Raw genomic sequence first — 20,443 nt, 5'->3', positions numbered from 1 at the left:
TGCTTTAATGACTTCCCTCCCACCTCGCGTATCATATCTGCCACACTCTCTCCCCTATTACGTGATAATACAAAACGAGCTGCCCGTTTTTGCACCCTTTCGATGTCTTCCGTCAATCCCACCTGGTAAGGATCCCACACCGCGCAGCAATATTCTAACAGAAGACGAACGAGTGTAGTGTAAGCTGTCTCTTTAGTGGGCTTGTTGCATCTTCTAAGTGTCCTGTCAATGAAACGCAACCTTTGGCTCGCCTTCCCAATATTATCTATGTGGTCTTTCCAACTGAAGTTATTCGTAATTTTAACACCCAGTTGAATAGACAGCCTTGAGAATTGTACTATTTATCGAGTAATCGAATTCCAATGCATTTCTTTTGGAACTCATGTGGATCACCTCACACTTTTCGTTTTTTAGCGTCCACTGCCGCCTGCCACACCATACAGCAATCTTTTCTACGCTTTGCAACTGATACTGGTCTTCGGATGACCTTACTAGACGGTAAATTACAGCATCATCTGCGAACAACCTAAGAGAACTGCTCAGATTGTCACCCAGGTCATTTATATAGATCAGGAACAGCAGAGGTCCTAGGACGCTTCCCTGGGAAACACCTGATACCACTTCAGTTTTACTCGATGATTTGCTATCTATTACTATGAACTGCGATCTTCCTGACAGGAAATCACGAATCCAGACGCACAACTGAGACGATACCCTGTAGGCCCGCAGCTTGATTAGAAGTCGCTTGTGAGGAACGGTGTCAAAAGCTTTCCAAAATCTAGAAATACGGAATCAACTTGAGATCCCCTGTCGATAGCGGCCGTTACTTCGTTCGAATAAAGAGCTAGCTGCGTTGCACAAGAACGATGTTTTCTGAAAACATGCTGATTACGTATCAATAGATCGTTCCCTTCGAGGTGATTCATAATGTTTGAATACAGTATATGCTCCAAAACCTACTGCAAACCGACGTCAATGATCTGCGCAATTTTCCAATCTGTAGGTACAGATCTATCGGTGAGCGAGCGGTTGTATATGGTTGCTAAGTAGGGAGCTATTGTATCAGTGTAATCTGAAAGGAACCTAGTCGGTATACTATCTGGACCTGAAGACTTACCGTATCAAGCGATTTTAATTGCTTCTCAAGCCCTAAGGTATCTACTTCTAAGAAACTCATGCTAGCAGCTGTTTGTGTTTCAAATTCTGGAATATTCCATTCGTCTTCCCTGGTGAAGGAATTTCGGAAAACTGCGTTCAATAACTCCGCTTTAGCGGCACTGCCCAGCAAAGGTATTGACTGCGTCTTGCCGCTTGTGTACTTTACACATGACTAGAATTTCTTCGGATTTTCTATCAAATGTCGAGACAATGTTTCGTTGTGGAACCTATTAAAGGCATCTCGCATTGAAGTCCGTGCCAAATTTCGCGCGTCTGTAAATTTTAGCCAATCTTCGGGATTTCGCGTTCTTCTGAACTTCGCAAACTTTTTCCGTTGCCTCTGCAACAGCGTTCGGACCTGTTTTGTGTACCATGGGGGATCAGTTCCATCGTCATATCATGGGTCTCGGCTTTCAAAAATTCGCAGTACTGGTTTTTCAGCTGAGGTACAACAAGAGCCGATAAGCGGCTACACCATACCGTTCTTCACACATGTTTGTTTTAGACAAGGTAGTCTCCTTTCAGCTGAAGTACTTGTTGCAGGAATATTAGCAATTGGGCAAAATAGTCCGTAGGCCCTTACTATAACTTTGCACTCGGCACAGGTCGATAGGGCGAACAAGCGATTGTGACGTGTTGTGAGAGCGAGTGTCGAGATGCGCCAGAGTGGTTGGCGGGAATGGTGTGTGTGTGGTGGCCATTATTGGAATACAGGTTTTTTTAACCGAGAAGGGTGTCACCATCGCCGTGGTTAGACCCCTAAATAATAAATAAATACCACAAAAGTGATGAAGTATCTTTAGAAAAGTGATCAGTGAAGTTACTAGTGCCGATATTTAGTTTCGCGTCTACCGCGCCGACCTAACCTTGGATTACAGTGTTGGATGCAGTGATGGATTAGCGTGTGACGATAATGGCAAATGAAGAAAGCCTCTGCTGAGATTAGCCGTAATTAGATATGTATGACGAAGGCTGTGGCTGTCTCCTTTATGTGTTTTGAGAAGAATATAAGTTCGTAATTAGTAAAACTGCGTTGGTGTTCCTTATTACCATATATTCAGTATTATAGTATTGAACAGGACGAACTGGAAAGTAACAACTGCCGTAGCAGTCAATTCCGATTACCAGCCCAATTAGGTTCACAGTCATGTTAATAATAAATATTGGGCTGCTATTCGATCAGATCAGGTCGGGATAAAAACGGAGGTGTTAGACCTTGGCTCACTGTGAAAGGACAAGTGCAATCTTCGGACAAAAAGTAAAGAGCAATAGGTAATTTTATCTTGCTTAACACGAGAAAATATTTTCATTCGGGTTACATATGCATAAGTAAATGTAAAATTGAAACTTTAAAACAGTGTTTCGATGTGTAGGACCTTATAAATGGTTACCGTAGTTAAAATTGCGTAACCATAACGAATGTTGGACGGTGGACAATGTCTACAGCACGTTTTGCAAAATTAAAAATCGCGACGAGAAACAGTGCATCTTGAACAATACGAAGTAATAGCATCTTACAATTGTGGATAAACTGTTTTTTCACCATATTAGATAAGAGTAGTAGTGTCGATAAACTGTGTTATAATGTGCAAACGCGTAAATCCGTGCGACAAGCTGTGAAAATTGAACACCAAAGAAAGACATGTGTGAAGATTACCACAACAAAACGAGCCAAGAATTCGTCACGAAAGCTTTTAAAGAAGTGTTTAATAGTAATGTTACGACCGAAATTGCTTTTTGATTGAGGGAAATCGAGCAACTTCATATGGACCCATAAACTGTTATGCAGGCGACAAATTATGTGGCGACGCAATTGTTGAATGACGTCACGCAGACCCATGCAGCAGCGGCGCCAAAGAGCTTCGATCCGCGAGGCGATTTCACGCATCATCCCAACTACCTGTGCAAGGAGTAGGTCAGACGCAGACGCACTACACTGGACAGCGACCAGCACGACTTCGAGATACACCGAGCGTCAACCCGGCATCTAGCAGCCGAACTACAAACTACGCCCGCCCGCAGCGCCACGGTGTGGCCAACTGAGAACTACAGTGACTCACCACAGATCTCCAGCGTGACTTCACGCGGCTCCAGCAGCAGTACATTCAGCAGCGTGTCACAAAAGCGCTACGCCCACTTCAAATGTCAAAACATCGCGACTCGTGGTAATGTCAGTTGGTGAGTGAAGACAACTTGTTAGCATAACATTAAATTGCAATATACTATCTTCACAATAAATAAACAGTTTTAAACTGTGTTTTGCCTTATGACAGGTGCCCAGTTACAGTAATTTCAGAAACTTTTACGAAAGATATTCTGAAATATAGCGTGATTATTTATGCATATTGTGCTGCTAAACAGTGATTATGCAGATATGCTAATTGTTTTTGAAGATTTTACATTTATAGATTTAATGAATGAAGTGATTTGTCTTATTTAAAACATTTTACATAAACTGTGTATGTGAAAATTGATATTTGAATTTATTATACTTTGAGAGTCGTTATGTTCAGTACTCATATGTATTGTATCAATTTTGGGATTAACTGAAGATACTGCAGTTACTGTTTCATTAGTTTATCGGTAATTAGGAGTGTTTTGCGTTACAAGAGGTTATTTTACATTACTTGCTTGTGCATTAAAAATAAACCAAACATGTCTACCGAAGATCAGCAGGAGGTTTGTGAGGCAGTAGCTGAAAGGAGAGGGATAGGACAGGAAGACAGAGATAATTCAGCAATCAGCGATTATGGATTGTCATTAGAATACCCAATTAGCACATTCAACTACTTACTCCAAGACACCAGGACAAACAACGAGAGATAAGCCAGTTTGAGAGGGTGAGGATGTACGGTCGATGTTAGCAGACTTGTTAAAGGAAACCAAGGCAACAAAAGAAATATTAGAAGAAACTAAAGAAAGGGAAGAAATGTTCCATAAATCATTAAAGGAAGATTCACAAAAAACCAAAGAAAGCTTGGAAAAATCATTTAAGGAAACTCTAGCACAAGAGATCAAAACATCGCAAAGGAATATAGAATATAATCTGAAGAAGGAAATGTAAGAGCTACAGGAACGACTGAAGATGGAAATCAAGGAGAGAGAGAGTTAGCTACAGAAGAGCATAGACCAAGTCCAGGGAGACGTGGGGAAGATGGAAGGAAAGTAACAAAAGAGGTAGAAGACGATATTAAAGAAACTTAAGCCGAATTGGAAGAAAGAATTACCGAAGTTGAAATAAAGTGCAATCATCAAATCGCTGAGGTGATGCAGGTGCAGAAACAATGCAATGATGCGGTTAAGGGGATAGGAGATGGGCAAAACCAACTGGCTGTCAATTTGAAAAATGCTATAGCTGTGCAACAACAAGAGGATAACAAGAGGGTCACAATGGAGCTCAGGTAATTACAACATGGAGTGCAACAATTGGAGAGCAAGGCAGAAGAAATTGATAAACGAATTAGCAATGCAACTTTAACCGTTGGGGAAGGTAGAGTCGTTACATTGATGAGCGGTGATAGTCAGTACGTCCAAAACAATACAGGGCAGAAGTATAAACCGAAAGGAGGATGGCACCCAATGATATTTATGAAATGGTTAAAAGGAGTTTTCTCAGCACATTTCAAGGACGCAGACAAGAATGAGTTTGCAATAGATAGGATGGAAGATGAGGCCTTTACTTGGGGAGTCAGGAAGAAGGAAGGGATTACTAATTATGGTCAGATTGAAGGGGAATTCTTGAAGAAATACTCGTCTAAAAGTCATCAGTGTGCAGCACTTGAGGACCTACTACACTGCAAGGCACTTAATACATGGAGAGGGACGTTGAGAGAGTTTGCCGAACATTTGTGGGAATTAAATGAGACCTTGGAACAACCCCTGAGTAATGACATAATGATATCAGCGATAAAAAGAAGGTTGAGATGGAGAATGCAAGAAACTGTATCCAGGAGCCTAATTAAAGATAGGGAGATACTGGAACAATTGGAATCTGTTCAATCACAGGAACACAACCAAGCTAATGATCAAAATCGAGAGGGAAGTGGTGACCAAAGTAATCATTTTAATAATTCGTCTAATTATAGAGGAAGAGGTGGTGGCCATTGGTATAGAAACCATGGTGGTGAAAGGCAATGGAGAAATGATTAGAGAAGGAGTGAAGAACCGAGAGATCATGAGAGAGAAAGGGATAGGCGAATGAATGACACAGTGCATGTAGCCGGCCAGGGTGGCCGAGCGGTTCTAGGCGCTACAGTCCGGAACCGCGCGACCGCTACAGTCGCAGGTTCGAATCCTCCCTCGGGCATGGATGTGTGTGATGTCCTTAGGATAGTTAGGTTTAAGTAGTTCTAAGTTCTAGGGGACTAATGACCTCAGACGTTAAGTTCCATAGTGCTCAAAACCATTTGATTTTTGAACAGTGCGTATAGAAGAGGCAGAGAGACCAGAAAACTGAACAACACTCCAAATGAGGTCTGGTCAGGAGTGAGAGCTACAAGGACCAGAATAAACCTACTAAGACACGACAATGGTGGAGATATAAGAAGAGATCTACTGGAGGAAAGAAGTAGGATTCCCAAAGAACCCATACTACCCATGATAGGGATCAAGCTATGTGGACAGAATATTGAGGCATTAGTTGACACAAGAAGTGAAGCATGTGCATTATCCAAGAGGCTGTATGAACAGGTACTGAAGGTAAACCTTAGCTTCCCTAGTTTCCCAGTGAGTGGAGTGAGAATTGTGAATGCATTAGGTGCAAGAAGTAAACCTATTAAAGAACAAGTGTTGATTACCTTCGAGATAGAGGGAGAAGAATACGAAGCAACATTTTTGGTGGTGGCTGGACTGAACACATCAATTATTTTAGGAATAATGAAGTTGAAGCGATAGTGAGTTTTGATGAAGGTACTATCAAGGTCAAAGCAAGAAAGTGAGAAGAGAAGAGGTTGAAGTTTGCTGAGGGTAGTGCAATAAAAGAAGAGGAAGAATTTAAAAGGATAAGTTTGTGTTATTAAGAGGAACCCACAGTAGTATACGGGGAAGAGGAACTAGAAGAAGAAGTGTTGGTGTACTTTGAGGGATCAGCATGAGAGGGTCAACATGAAGAGGATAAGATCAGTAAAAAGTTGGAGGAAATGACACACCTAGAGGAGGAGATTAAGAGGAAATTAGCCACAGTATTATACAGGTGTTGTAAGGTATTTCGTCAATGGCCATGTATCATGAAAGGGGTGGAGTGTAAGCTAAAGATAAAGAACCATAAACCGCTCAATATAAAACAGTATTCCATTCCCTAAGCGAAAAGAAGAGCAGTAGATGAGGAGATACAGAGGATGATGGACCTTGGTGTTATATAAAGGGCCAACAGTCAATATAACAGCCCCCTATTTGTTGTTGATAAGAAGGATGGAAAGGTGAGGATATTTTTAGATGCAAGGACGGTGAACGAGATCATCGAGCTGGAGCAGGACAAGCCTGAGACAATAGAAGAACTGATTCACAATATTCCGAGGAGCGAAGGTACTTAGTAGTATCGACTTAACTGCGGTTACTAGCAAATACTATTGGCCACAGAGTCCCACCAGTACACAGCATTTACTTATGGAGGGAGGTGCTATCCATTTAGAGTGTTGCCGTTTGGGCTTAATGTATCAGTGTCTGAATTCATAAGAGCAATGGATAAGATACTGGGTGAGGAGTTACTTAAGAAAGTCACTGTTTATGTGGATGACCTCTTGATAGCAAGCGAATCATGGGAAGAACATTTGGATAGGTTGGATGCAGTCTTGGAAGCTTTTGAAACTGCAGGGGTAACCATAAATCTGGACAAGTTGGAATTTAGTAAATCAAAGATAAAATTCCTGGGCTATATAATATCAGAGGAAGGTAGCTATCCTGATCCTAGTAAAATGGAGGCTATTAGAAATTTTCTGACCCCCCATAGTAAGAAGCAGTTGCGAACATTGTTTGGGGTTTTCGAGTTTTATAGAAAATTTTTCAAGGGATCCGTACTTAATGCCCCGAATATGAGGGAATTGACCAAGGCAAGAATGATGTGGCATTGGAGTGCAGAGTGCCAAACCGAGTTTGAGAATATGAAGGAAGCACTATGTAGTGCAGACATATTGTATCACCCAGATTTTTCCAAAGACATTTATTTGGGAGCGGACAGCTCTGACTATCGACTGGGGATACATTTGTACCAAATGGGGAGGAGCAGAAATGGTGAGAGAGTAAGAACAATAACGTTTGGTAGCAGGAGTTTAAATGCTTGGGGATATAAAATATTCGATTACTGAAAGTGAGGCATTGGCAATCACATGGGGGTTTAAGCGATTTCGTTATTATTTGGCGGGGCGGCATGTGAAAATGGTGACTGACCATAAGGCCCTTACATTTCTGACCACAAGCAAATTGAGGCATAGCAGACTAACACGATGGGCCCTGGCATTACAGGACTATTAGTTTGAGATAATTTATGATGCAGGAGCAACCCATATAATGCGCCTGAGCATGTGGTAGAGTAATTAATTTGGTATACGCACTATAGTAATGCGCATTATGGATCAAAGAAGTGTCTGGAAATGTTGAAGTCAGATTGTGCATTCAGCAACATGGGAAGGAGTATACATAAGATACTAAGTACATGTGACACTTGTCAAAAATCTACAACGACTACAGTACAGCACAAAGGGTATATGCACCCAGTTGTACCAACAGTGATTAAGGACATAGTAGCAGTGGATCTCTTTGGGCCACTTCCTGCCTCACAAGGGAATTACACACAAATCTTAGTAGTGGAAGAACTGGTTTCCAAGTACATAAAATTTTACCCGTTAAAGAAAGCCACTAGTAGAGACATCATTAACCAGTTTGAGAAAGACTATTTTCAAGAGATGTGTATTCCAAAGCAAATCTTGAGTGATAATGGGTCACAATTTAGGCCAAAGGAGGGGACAGAGATGCTAAATAAACATAAAATAGAGCAAATTGTCATTTGCAGATATAGCCCAGCTTCTAACCCAGCAGTATGAACAATGAAGGATCTCAAAAATGAGTTCGACAGGAAGTGCAAAATGGCTAAGCAGAGATCGCTAGAGGACAAATGTAAGGATGTAGAGGCTTATCTCACTAGGGGTAAGATAAATACTGCCTAAAGGAAAATTAAAGAGACCTTTGGAGAGAAGAGAACGACATGTATAAATATCAAGAGCTCAGATGGAAACCCAGGTCTAAGCAAAGAAGGGAAAGCAGAAAGGTGGAAGGAGTATATAGAGGGCGATGTACTTGAGGACTATATTATGGAAATGGAAGAGGATGTAGATGAAGATGAAATGGGAGATACGATACTTCGTGAAGAGTTTGACAGAGCACTGAAAGACCTGAGTCGAAACAAGGCCCCCGGAGTAGACAACATTCCATTGGAACTACTGACGGCCTTGGGAGAGCCAATCTTGACAAAACTCTACCATCTGGTGAGCAAGATGTATGAAACAGGTGAAATACCCCCAGACTTCAAGAAGAATATAATAATTCCAATTCCAAAGAAAGCAGGTTTTGACAGATGTGAAAATTACCGAACTATCAGTTTAATAAGTCACAGCTGCAAAATACTAACGCGAATTCTTTACAGACGAATGGAAAAACTAGTAGAAGCCAACCTCGGGGAATACCAGTTTGGATTCCGTAGAAACACTGGAACACGTGAGGCAATACTGACCTTACGACTTATCTTAGAAGAAAGATTAAGGAAAGGCAAACCTACGTTTTTAGCATTTGTAGACTTAGAGAAAGCTTTCGACAATGTTGGCTGGAATACTCTCTTTCAAATTCTAAAGGTGGCAGGGGTAAAATACAGGGAGTGAAAGGCTATTTACAATTTGTACAGAAACCAGATGGCAGTTATAAGAGTCGAGGGACATGAAAGGGAAGCAGTGGTTGTGAAGGGAGTGAGACAGGGTTGTAGCCTCTCCCTGATGTTGTTCAATCTGTATATTGAGCAAGCAGTAAAGGAAACAAAAGAAAAATTTGGAGTAGGTATTAAAATCCATGGAGAAGAAATAAAAACTTTGAGGTTCGACGATGACATTGTAATTCTGTCAGAGACAGCAAAGGACTTGCAAGAGCAGTTGAATGGAATGGACAGTGTCTTGAACGGAGGATATAAGATGAACATCAACAAAAGCAAAACGATGATAATGGAATGTAGTCGAATTAAGTCGGGTGATGCTGAGGGAATTAGATTAGGAAATGAGACACTTAAAGTAGTAAAGGAGTTTTGCTATTTGGGGAGCAAAATAACTGATGATGGTCGAAGTAGAGAGGATATAAAATGTAGACTGGCAATGGCAAGGAAAGCGTTTCTGAAGAAGAGAAATTTGTTAACATCGAGTATAGATTTAAGTGTCAGGAAGTCATTTCTGAAAGTATTTGTATGGAGTGTAGCCATGTATGGAAGTGAAACATGGACGATAAATAGTTTGGACAAGAAGAGAATAGAAGCTTTCGAAATGTGGTGCTACAGAAGAATGCTGAAGATTAGATGGGTAGATCACATGACTAATGAGGAAGTATTGAATAGGATTTGGGAGAAGAGAAGTTTGTGGCACAACTCGACCAGAAGAAGGGATCGGTTGGTAGGACATGTTCTGAGGCATCAAGGGATCACCAATTTAGTATTGGAGGGCAGCGTGGAGGGTAAAAATCGTACAGGGAGACCATGAAATGAATACACTAAGCAGATTCAGAAGGATGTAGGTTGCAGTAGGTACTGGGAGATGAAGAAGCTTGCACAGGATAGAGTAGCATGGAGAGCTGCATCAAACCAGTCTCTGGACTGAAGACCACAACAACAACAACAACATGCCGAACATACTATCATAGGAAGCATGGTTCATGGAAAGAATGTTTAGAAGAATTTGAGCAGGTCAAGAATCACCTCCCGCATGATTCTACAGGGTTTGTACCATGTGAAGCATTGCTAAATCAAGAATCTGACAGTACTTTTCATGAGTTGCTAGTCTACCCACCAGGAAGTTCATTGACTTGGGAAAGGGATTTGGAACTAGTGGAATTAAGTATGAAGGAGAAGGCTAGGAAAAGATGGGAGAGACACGACAAGCTAGTGAAACCTATAACTTACAGAGTGGGAGACTTAGTACTAGTAAAGGTTCATGCAAAATCAAAGAAAATAAACTCTGAAATACACAAATTCAACCACCTTTATAAGGGACCATACAGGATTATAAAAACTGGGCATACTAACACGGTGGAGTTGGAATATGCAAGACCAAGAGAGTGCATGGTAAGGAGCATGTGGTAAACATAAAAAGGTACTACTCAGACGAGAACAGGAATAACCCAGATGAGGAAGTGGAATTCGATTAGGGCGAATGTCTGAAATGGGCTGTTCAAGCTCCATGATGTAGTTGGGTAAGACATGTTTGGAACATTTAGTTGTTAATCGGACATTTGATAATGGGAATGTTTATTTGCATTGTATTTTCTGATGTATTATAAATAGAGCTTCATATTTCATATCAATAATTACTTGAGAATGGCTGTAAGACCTGTAACAACTCAATTGTAATATAATAACTCATATGTCATATGTTCACATAATAATTTTTGATTGTATGTTGTGTGTTATATTCAATATGGACTGTAGAGGATTATTGTTGCTTGATGGAAAATTGTGATTTGGACAATGCCATGTTTGTGAGATGTAATGACCTTTTGTAGAATATTATTATGGAGGCAGACCACTACCAGAGTCGATGGATTATTTGGTAAATTGTAATTTCATTAATTATTTACACTGTGTGTTTTGTTCAGATGTAATAATAACTAGTTTCTTTGCCGATTCTTTTAGTCCAGAGGCTCCAAAGAAGTCTTCTAGGGCGGGGATGTAAGGGGTCCGTAGGCCTTTACTATAACTTTGCACTCGGCACAGCTCGATAGGGCGAACAATCGATTGTGACGTGTTGTGAGAGCGAGTGTCGAGATGCGCCAGAGTGGTTGGTGGGAATGGTGTGTGTGTGGAGGCCATTATTAGAATACAGGATTTTTTAACCGAGAGGGGTGTCACCATCGCCGTCGTTAGACCACTAATTATTAAATAAATACCACAAAAGTGATGAAGTATCTTTATAAAAGTGATCAGTGACATTACTAGTGCCGATATTTAGTTTCGCGTCTACCGCGCCGGCCTAACCTTGGATTGCAGTGTTGGATGCAGTGATGGATTAGCGTGTGACGATAATGGCAAATGAAGAAAGCCTGTGCTGACGAACTGGAAAGTAACAACTTCCGTAGCAGTCAATTCCGATTACCAGCCCCATTAGGTTCACGGTCATGTTAATAATAAATACTGCACTGCTATTCGATCAGATCAGGTCGGGATAAAAACGGAGGTGTTACAATTTGTATATGCGCGGACCGAGTAGTATCGCTTAATTTAAGAAAAAGCAGGTTATCACAATGTGAAAACTTTGTTCCCAGTTGTGACACAATATTATCCAGTTCCTAGAAATACTCCGGTTGTAGTTTGACATCAAGGGATTCCCAATGTTTTCTTCCATCATTTCAGCTCTATTCATGGAAGCTTCAGCTTGCGAAGCACTCAAGTGCATCATGGAATTTAAAAAGTCAGTCAGTTTATATTCATGTCTTGAATGTTTTAATGTAAGCTATGCATCCTGTGAAAGAATTGTTGCAAAACTGTTCATCACTGTTTTATTTTTCCGAACAAGCATTTAAATCTTTAAAACTATGGTTTCATAACGGAGAGAAGAAAAAAATTCAAAGTCTAGGAGCTATTTTTCAAACCACAGGCTTCTGTTGAAGCCGTTGGTCTATAAAGTCTGGACTGCTCGATAATAGCAGTTAAAACCTAAATTAGTCCCGGACTGTTTTCGTGAATGACAGATTTTTTGGTGTTGCAGTTCCATCTTGATCAACTATTTGAAGAATGCATTTACGAACAATCTTGTCAACAACTGCTGTGCGTTTGGAAGACAGACGGAATAAAGGAGCAATATCTTGAATCATCAAGAAAAAATTCTAACTATTTCTGTACAAGAACAGTTCTACCCGAAAGCTGAGTTTAAACGATGGGCAAAACAATAAGTAAGACTTGCTTGTGGGTCAATTTCTCAGATCTTAGCCTTCAGGCCGTTTAATTCTCCTGCCAGAACTAAAGTACTATCATTTGTTTGAGCCACGAGTTAGTTCTTCATATCATAATTCCGAAACACGCCATTCAGGATAGTCAATAAAGCAGGATCAGTTCTATGCCCACTAACGTAGTGAAATCCAGGAACATGTTGTGAATGTCGCCGTTGGAGTTCACTACTCTCTCAACAATAAAGCTATGTGACTTGTCTGAAGCGCCTGTTGCTAGTCCTTAATGCAGGCATAAAATAAGGTTCAATCCGAACCTGGTTATTTTTTTATGAATTTGGCCATCTATGGACACATAAGCTTAAGACTTATGGTCTTTCTTTTTCTTTCTTTAATCCCAGTACATCATTTTCCCTCCAACTGTTCGTCTCTGCTCATCTGTCCACACTCTCTTGGGTCGAGGTTCTGGCTCATCTCCTTCATAGTTCGCGTTTTCTATCAGCAGCCTGAAGTGATTCCAGTCACGTATTATTTCTTCTGTAAAGCATATTTTGTTGCTATGTTTCCTTACTGCTTCTATCCATCCTACAGTTTTTTTCAGCTTACTAACGTAATTAAATTTTTTTGTAATCCTTGTTTCTTCCATTCTTGTTCAATGTTCATAAACTTTTATTCGTCTCTTCCTCAGTGTATCTGTTATCTTTTCTGTATTTTTGTATAAATCTTCATTTCTCCTTTTAATCCATCTATTTTCATTGTTTTTTTTCAGAACCTAGAATTTTTCTTACTATTTTTTCCTCTCTTTTTTCTAGTTCCCTTAATTCGCCTTTCTTATTCTGATTTAGGCACTCTCATCCATATGTTTCTTCTGTCCTAGTAACTGAACTATAATGTCTAATCTTAGCTTGTATGGCTTGATTTTTTATTATAGTAGTTTTGTGTTCATTTCTTTGCAAATTCTTTTTTATTTTTTCTTTATGTGTTGTGTTATCCAGTCCATTGGCTTGAATCCACACTCCAAGGTATTTGAATTTATCAACTCTTTTAATTTTTACGTACTTTGTTTTCATACACTTTTCTATAATATGTTTGTGTTCTATATACTTGGGTTTATCATAGGATATTTTTAGCAAAGACTTTTCAGCAATCTCATGTAACAGATCAAGCATAACTGTGTCGTCAGTTCGGTTTTCAGTTGTCAATGCCATATGATCCACAAAGGCTAAACATTTCACATCAATTTTGTTTTTTCCTTAGCCCATCCTTATATCCTTTGTGCCTCTGTTTTTTAATGTGCTTTCCAATGGTTTTATCTAAAACCAAGTTAAAGAGAATTGGGACAGTCCATCACCTTGTCAAACTTCTGTTTTGATTTTGAATGGTTCAGAGCTATCGACTTGAAACAAAAGCCTTGATGTTGCATCTGTGAGCGTTTGTTAAACAAGTCTTCTGGTGTTTTTGTTTATCCCTCATTCATAATGTATCTGGAATAGTGTTTGTCTGTAATTTGAGTTGCAGCTTCCTTGAAGTCTAAGAAAGACACTACTGTATTATTATTTTGTATAGCTCTCATTCTCAAAATTGTTTTTAAATTAAGACTTTGTTGTGCACATAATCTACCTTTTCTAAATCCTGCTTGATAATCTCCTGTATTAGATGCTACTTGTTCTCTACTCTTTTTAAAAGCGCTTTAGACAGTATTTTTTATGTTACTGGTAACAGGGACATACCCCTGTAGTGAATGGTGTCTGTTTTGTCTCCTTTTTATGGAGAGGATGGATCATTGTTTGTTTCCAAACACTTGGTATGATTCCTTTTGTCCAAATGTCTTTAATTACTTTGCGAATTTTCTGCCATGTGGATAAGCCCATTAGTTTCCACATTTCTGCTACTATCCCATCCACTCTGGGTGCTTTGTTAATCTTCAATGCTTTGATAATCTTTTCAATTTCTTCTACTGTAGGTGGATCCAATGGTGGAGTTTCATATTGTGGATTTGAAATTTTAGTGTCATTAGGCTCTTCACAATTTAATACATTATCAAAGTATTCATCTCAGATTTGGCAGTTCTCGTTATTGCTTTAAAACATTTTCCATTTTTATCTTTAAAATGTAAACTGGGTGACTGGAATCCTATTAAAACTTCTTTGTAAGTCTTGCCGAAGCCTGTAGTGTTGTTCCTTTTAAAGACTGAATCTATTTCTTGTAATGTGTCTTTGTCATATTTTCTTTTCACTGATCGGATGATTTTTGCTGTCTTTTTCCTTTCTTCTTGAAACTCTTCCCAGTATTCACGTTTCTTAATACAGTTCCATGTTTTCCATGCCTTTAGTCGATTGTCAATTGCTTCGTCACACAGCTCGTTCCACCATCTGTGTTTTGGTATTGTTGGTGGTTGTCCCATTTCCTTAATTGACTCTATCATAGTTGCTTTAATTTCTTCCCAGTCCTTTTTTCTTTTCTTCAATATGTCACAGAATTTGTCCTGATATTGCATGGAAAATTTAGTGTTTACCGTTGGATATCTTCTTGTTTTGGTTTAGGTTTTTTCGGTTGGAACATGGTCTTTAATTCCATCAGATAATAATCTGAGTCTATGTTTACACCCTTCCTCCCACTGACATCCATGATTTCCTTGTAGTTACGAGTCGTTATATTCACATGATCTAATTGATATTCACCTTGATTTGGATTATGTGATTCCCACGTTTTTTTCTTTCCTGCAAGTTTCCTGAAAAATGTCGACATTAGTTTTAGGTTAAATTATTTACGTAAATCTACGAGTCTTTCCCCATTTCTGTTTATATTTTTTTTTTCACAAATATCCTCATTTATGCATTCAGCCAGTTTGTCCTGTATGGAAAACCCCAGATATAGCCCATTTTCTTCCAGTGTGCTTTCAGATCTTCGTGTTTGTTTAGTACAACTTTAAAAATGGATTTCTGGGGACGGGCAGTTCTCCATCAAAATTCAGCATGGGACCAGCAGGATAATGGTTGTGGCCGAGGTTGGAGGCTCACCTCCTCTCGGAGATGAACGATCAGTGATGGGTATTTCTGGAGAGACACCAAAGAAAGGAGTTCTGCACGAAGATAATCTAAGACTCTCGATGCATTTTCATGTGTATCGACTCTAGATTAACATGCTAAGCATGGTCAGATCTGGCGTGTGGACAACAACCTGTTGGAGCAGGTCCCGATTTTCCTGTTCACACACACAGCATTACAGGAGGTTGAGGATCAGCTCCAGCAGGTCTCAAGGAGCACAATCAGAGCGATTTTCCAGTCAGTCTGGTATGCAGGTGCTCTACTGTTCCTGCCAATACACAGTGTAACATGCATGGGTGCATTAAGTGGAGCTACTTGTAGTCCACATCATAAAGAGAGTTGTGAGTGTTGAGTTGCGGCTTGTTGTATCTCTTGCACGTGCGGCTCTCCTGAGTGAATACTGCGTATTGCACGTAGCGTATGCTGAAGTGAATATTGTGTCCCAAAGAAAGTTGTGTTATTGTGCTACACACAGCGCACATGATTAGGCAAAATTTAAACGTAAATTAAAAACTCGTTACATCTGTGGATCTCTTCCATACTCTGTGCTTTAATGTTGATTCAGTATGGAATTTTTTATTGTACCTGCGGTTCAGTCATATGTATTGTGATTTGGTGTATTATCTCGTAAGAATGACTTCTTTATAAAAGGTGAATATGAGAAGTTTGCTAAATTCTGCCATAACAAAACGAAAACTAGACCTACAAGCAAAGTACCTTTACTGGCGTTCAAAGTAATCACCATTAGCTACAACACACTTCCGACATCACTTTAAAGCTGTTGGAAACTGTCAGCAAGCATTACTTGTGGAACAGCTCGAAGCACCATGCCACGCGTTGTCGAACCTTCGCATCATCATTGATGCTATGACGTATTTGGGTTCCTTTGGGGGACTAGACTGAATTTCTTGAATTAATTATTGTTACTATTTTAAGACGATATTTTGTGTTATTCAAGGCATTTTGAAGTTTGTTCAAGCCACAAATGACAATTGGCGTTAAAGGACTGTTTTGAATCTTGGTACTAACATTACAATCCTGAGACAAAGTGATTGTCAGTGGCACGGTGCTCATCGTCTTGCCCGCCACCCAAAAGTATCGTCTGACGAAATTAAATATTAAGATAATGATTATTTCCTTTAATTTAATACACTGAAGCCAGATACCAGTGTAGGAAAGAATGACAATTTATTTCTTTAATTGATCACATGTGCACTCCCACAAAATAAATCCCTATATCCAATTTGGTGAGATCTGTGAAATGAATGAATGTGTGGTCGTCTGCTAACCGCAGATAGTGAATGTGCAATATATGATCATCTTTGAGACGGTCCTTTGGTCACCTTTGGTGGAACCAAAGAGATTGTAGCTACACTTTCACTGCATACCTGACTTAGTCCAGACTCGCCCGCGTCGTCGGGAAAAGCCCTCGATTGTGGACAAAGCCCGCCGCCTAAAGGATCACCAAGCCGCGGTCCGCTGATCAATTCAGCCCCTTCTGAATGTTTACCGTTCTCGCTCATTAACCCAAAGTCTACATGTACTTCCTGCTCCACTATGCCGCCTGCTACGTTCACCCCAGAATCACTCTTCTCCATGGTGACTACACTTTTCGACTGCGACCTAGTTACAACGGACATTATGCAAAAAAAAAAAGTTTATAGAACGATCTACCAGCCTTAGACGACGTAGCAATCAATTAAAAAAAAACAAAGATCCTCACCAATCCAGAAAGAAATTGCAAACAAAAAATTTTACTTCTCAGCGCTACCACAATATACGTAAAAATCTTGACAAATCCCATCAAAAAAAATCTTAACAGCAAACTCTGACAGCACAATCCTGGCAGGGTCGAAATTATGAGAGGCACCCACATGCCTTACTCATGCTGTAGCATCAAGCAGTCAGGCCTGCAAGATGAGTGGTCTGCCAGGCGAGTGGATTTATTCTTATTTTTCGCAAAACGTCAATGACTGATAGTGAGCTCTAGTACCCACAATTAAGATACAAATTATTCTCCTGTTTGAATATTACGGATAACACAAACTGACTATTAGTAATTTACACAACTCTGATTGCTCACAACCCTCTGGCAACACGACATTTTCTTTCTTACCCAATGGCTTTGATCAACATGTGGCCATCGTACTGAATGTGAATGGCGCACACATTATAAATTCTGGGTATCATGATTACACACTATTCGAAGAACAAGGCCATCAATCATTTTGTTTTCACTATCTCCCTTTTATTCCGATCAATTCTATTATGATTCAAAGATAACCTAAACACACCATTACATTTTATACAACAATTACACATGAGAAACTCCGCCTAGTGGGCATGGCTTTACATTGGTGATTCTCTATCTTATGGTCTCGTAATAATCTAATGCTACAGTGCACTTTCTGGTTAGGATGGTGGATCTTTTGCTATATCTCATACTTCGACTCTCACAGCCATCTTCACGAAAATTTCCTTCAGACCGAGCGGTACAAAAGGAACATGCATAACCCACTGCCTCTGAACCTATCTTGCTACTCTCCCATGCAAACCACACATACTTAAATTACATGAAATACATCACACTGGCAACATACATCACAAAGAATAGTCACAACGTTAGAATCACTACTCTTTCAGCTTCCCACTTCAATTAGTATTCATCCCTGTTTCACACGACACTGCCCCACTTCGTAACTTTTCTTTCCTACTACGAACTCTGGAGGATATATGCACGTCTTCCTATGCAATGCAAGCCAAGTGGCGTTGCTGGATAGACGGCTGACTCACCTTGCTTCTCTCTCAGAGTATTAAAGTTTGAATTCAGCGTCACACGGAAACATAATTCGCAAAGTAATATTAAGAAGATATTCGTCACACACGTGAGTCCTCAACTGATACCATGGACGAATACTTCTCTTTATCCTTTGTCTCATACACAGATTGAGACTCACACAGTAATCACCACATGGAAGTACTCATCTCTAATTTCAAGTTCTGCACACGCCATTTCTACAGTTTCTCAGGCGAACGAGGTGAGCGCACCGAAAGTTACACTTATTACTTCAAAATCATTCTTAACCGAATCCAGGTACCTTCTCCTTGGTCTACCCCGACTCCTCCTACCCTCTACTGCTGAACCCATGAGTCTCTTGGGTAACCTTGCTTGTCCCATGCGTGTAACATGACCCCACCATCTAAGCCTGTTCGCCCTGACTGCTACATCTATACAGTTCATTCCCAGTTTTTCTTTGATTTCCTCATTGTGGACACCCTCCTGCCATTGTTCCCATCTGCTAGTACCTGCAATCATCCTAGCTACTTTCATATCCGTAACCTCAACCTTATTGATAAGGTAACCTGAATCCACCCAGCTTTCGCTCCCATACAACAAAGTTGGTCGAAAGATTGAACGGTGCACAGATAACTTAGTCTTGGTACTGACTTCCTTCTTGCAGAAGAGTGTAGATCGTAGCTGAGCGCTCACTGCATTAGCCTTGCTACACCTCGCTTCCAGTTCTTTCACTATGTTGCCTTCCTGTGAGAATATGCATCCTAGGTACTTGAAACCGTCCACCTGTTCTAACTTTGTTCCTCCTATTTGGCACTCAATCCGTTTATATTTCTTTCCCACTGACATTACTTTCGTTTTGGAGATGCTAATCTTCATACCATAGTCCTTACATTTCTGATCTAGCTCTGAAATATTACTCTGCAAACTTTCAATCGAATCTGCCATCACAACTAAGTCATCCGCATATGCAAGACTGCTTATTTTGTGTTCACATATCTTAATCTCACCCAGCCAGTCTATTGTTTTGAACATATGATCCATAAATAATATGAACAACAGTGGAGACAGGTTGCAGCCTTGTCTTACCCCTGAAACTACTCTGAACCATGCACTCAGTTTACCGTCAACTCTAACTGCTGCCTGACTATCCATGTAAAGACCTTTAATTGCTTGCAAAAGTTTGCCTCCTATTCCATAATCTCGTAGAACAGACAATAACTTCCTCCTAGGAACCCGGTCATATGCCTTTTCTAGATCTATAAAGCATAGATACAATTCCCCGTTCCACTCATAACACTTTTCCATTATTTGTCGTAAGCTAAAGATCTGGTCCTGACAACCTCTAAGAGGCCTAAACCCACACTGATTTTCATCCAATTGCTCCTCAACTAATACTCGCACTTTCCTTTCAACAATACCTGAGAAGATTTTACCCACAACGCTGATTAAAGAGATACCTCTGTAGTTGTTACAATCTTTTCTGTTTCCATGTTTAAAGATTGGTGTGATTACTGCTTTTGTCCAGTCTGATGGAACCTGTCCCGACTCCCAGGCCATTTCAATTATCCTATGTAGCCATTTAAGACCTGACATTCCACTGTACTTGATGAGTTCCGACTTAATTTCATCCACCCCAGCTGCTTTATTGCACTGCAATCTATTGATCATTTTCTCCACTTCCTCAAACGTGATCCTATTTCCATCATCATTTCTATCCCATTCTACCTCGAAATCTGAAACATTACTGATCGTATTTTCACTTACATTGAGCAACTCTTCAAAATATTCCCTCCATCTGCCCAAGGCATCCACAGGATTCACCAGCAGTTTTCCTGACCTGTCCAAAATACTTGTCATTTCCTTCTTACCTCCCTTTCGAAGACTGCTAATTACACTCCAGAATGGTTTTCCAGCAGCTTGACCCAATGTCTCCAACCTGTTTCCAAAGTCTTCCCAAGATTTCTTCTTGGATGCTGCAATTATCTGTTTGGCTTTGTTTCTTTCTTCAACATAACTTTCTCTGTCTACCTGAGTTCTAGTATGTAGCCATTTTTTATACGCCTTCTTTTTCCTTTTACAGGCTGCCTTGACTGTGTCATTCCACCAAGCTGTTTTCTTCCGCCTACTTTTACACACTACTGTTCCAAGACATTCTTTAACCACTTCTAGTACTGTGTCCCTGTACCTTGTCCATTCTTTTTCCAATGACTGTAATTGACTACATTCAACTAACTGGTACCTTTCCGAGATCGCTGTTATGTACTTGTGCCTGATTTCCTTATCCTGAAGTTTCTCCACTCTTATCCTCCTACATATG

This window comes from Schistocerca piceifrons, chromosome 1 (assembly GCF_021461385.2).
Source record: "Schistocerca piceifrons isolate TAMUIC-IGC-003096 chromosome 1, iqSchPice1.1, whole genome shotgun sequence".
NCBI lineage: Eukaryota > Metazoa > Arthropoda > Insecta > Orthoptera > Acrididae > Schistocerca > Schistocerca piceifrons.
This window is presented reverse-complemented; position numbering follows the sequence as displayed.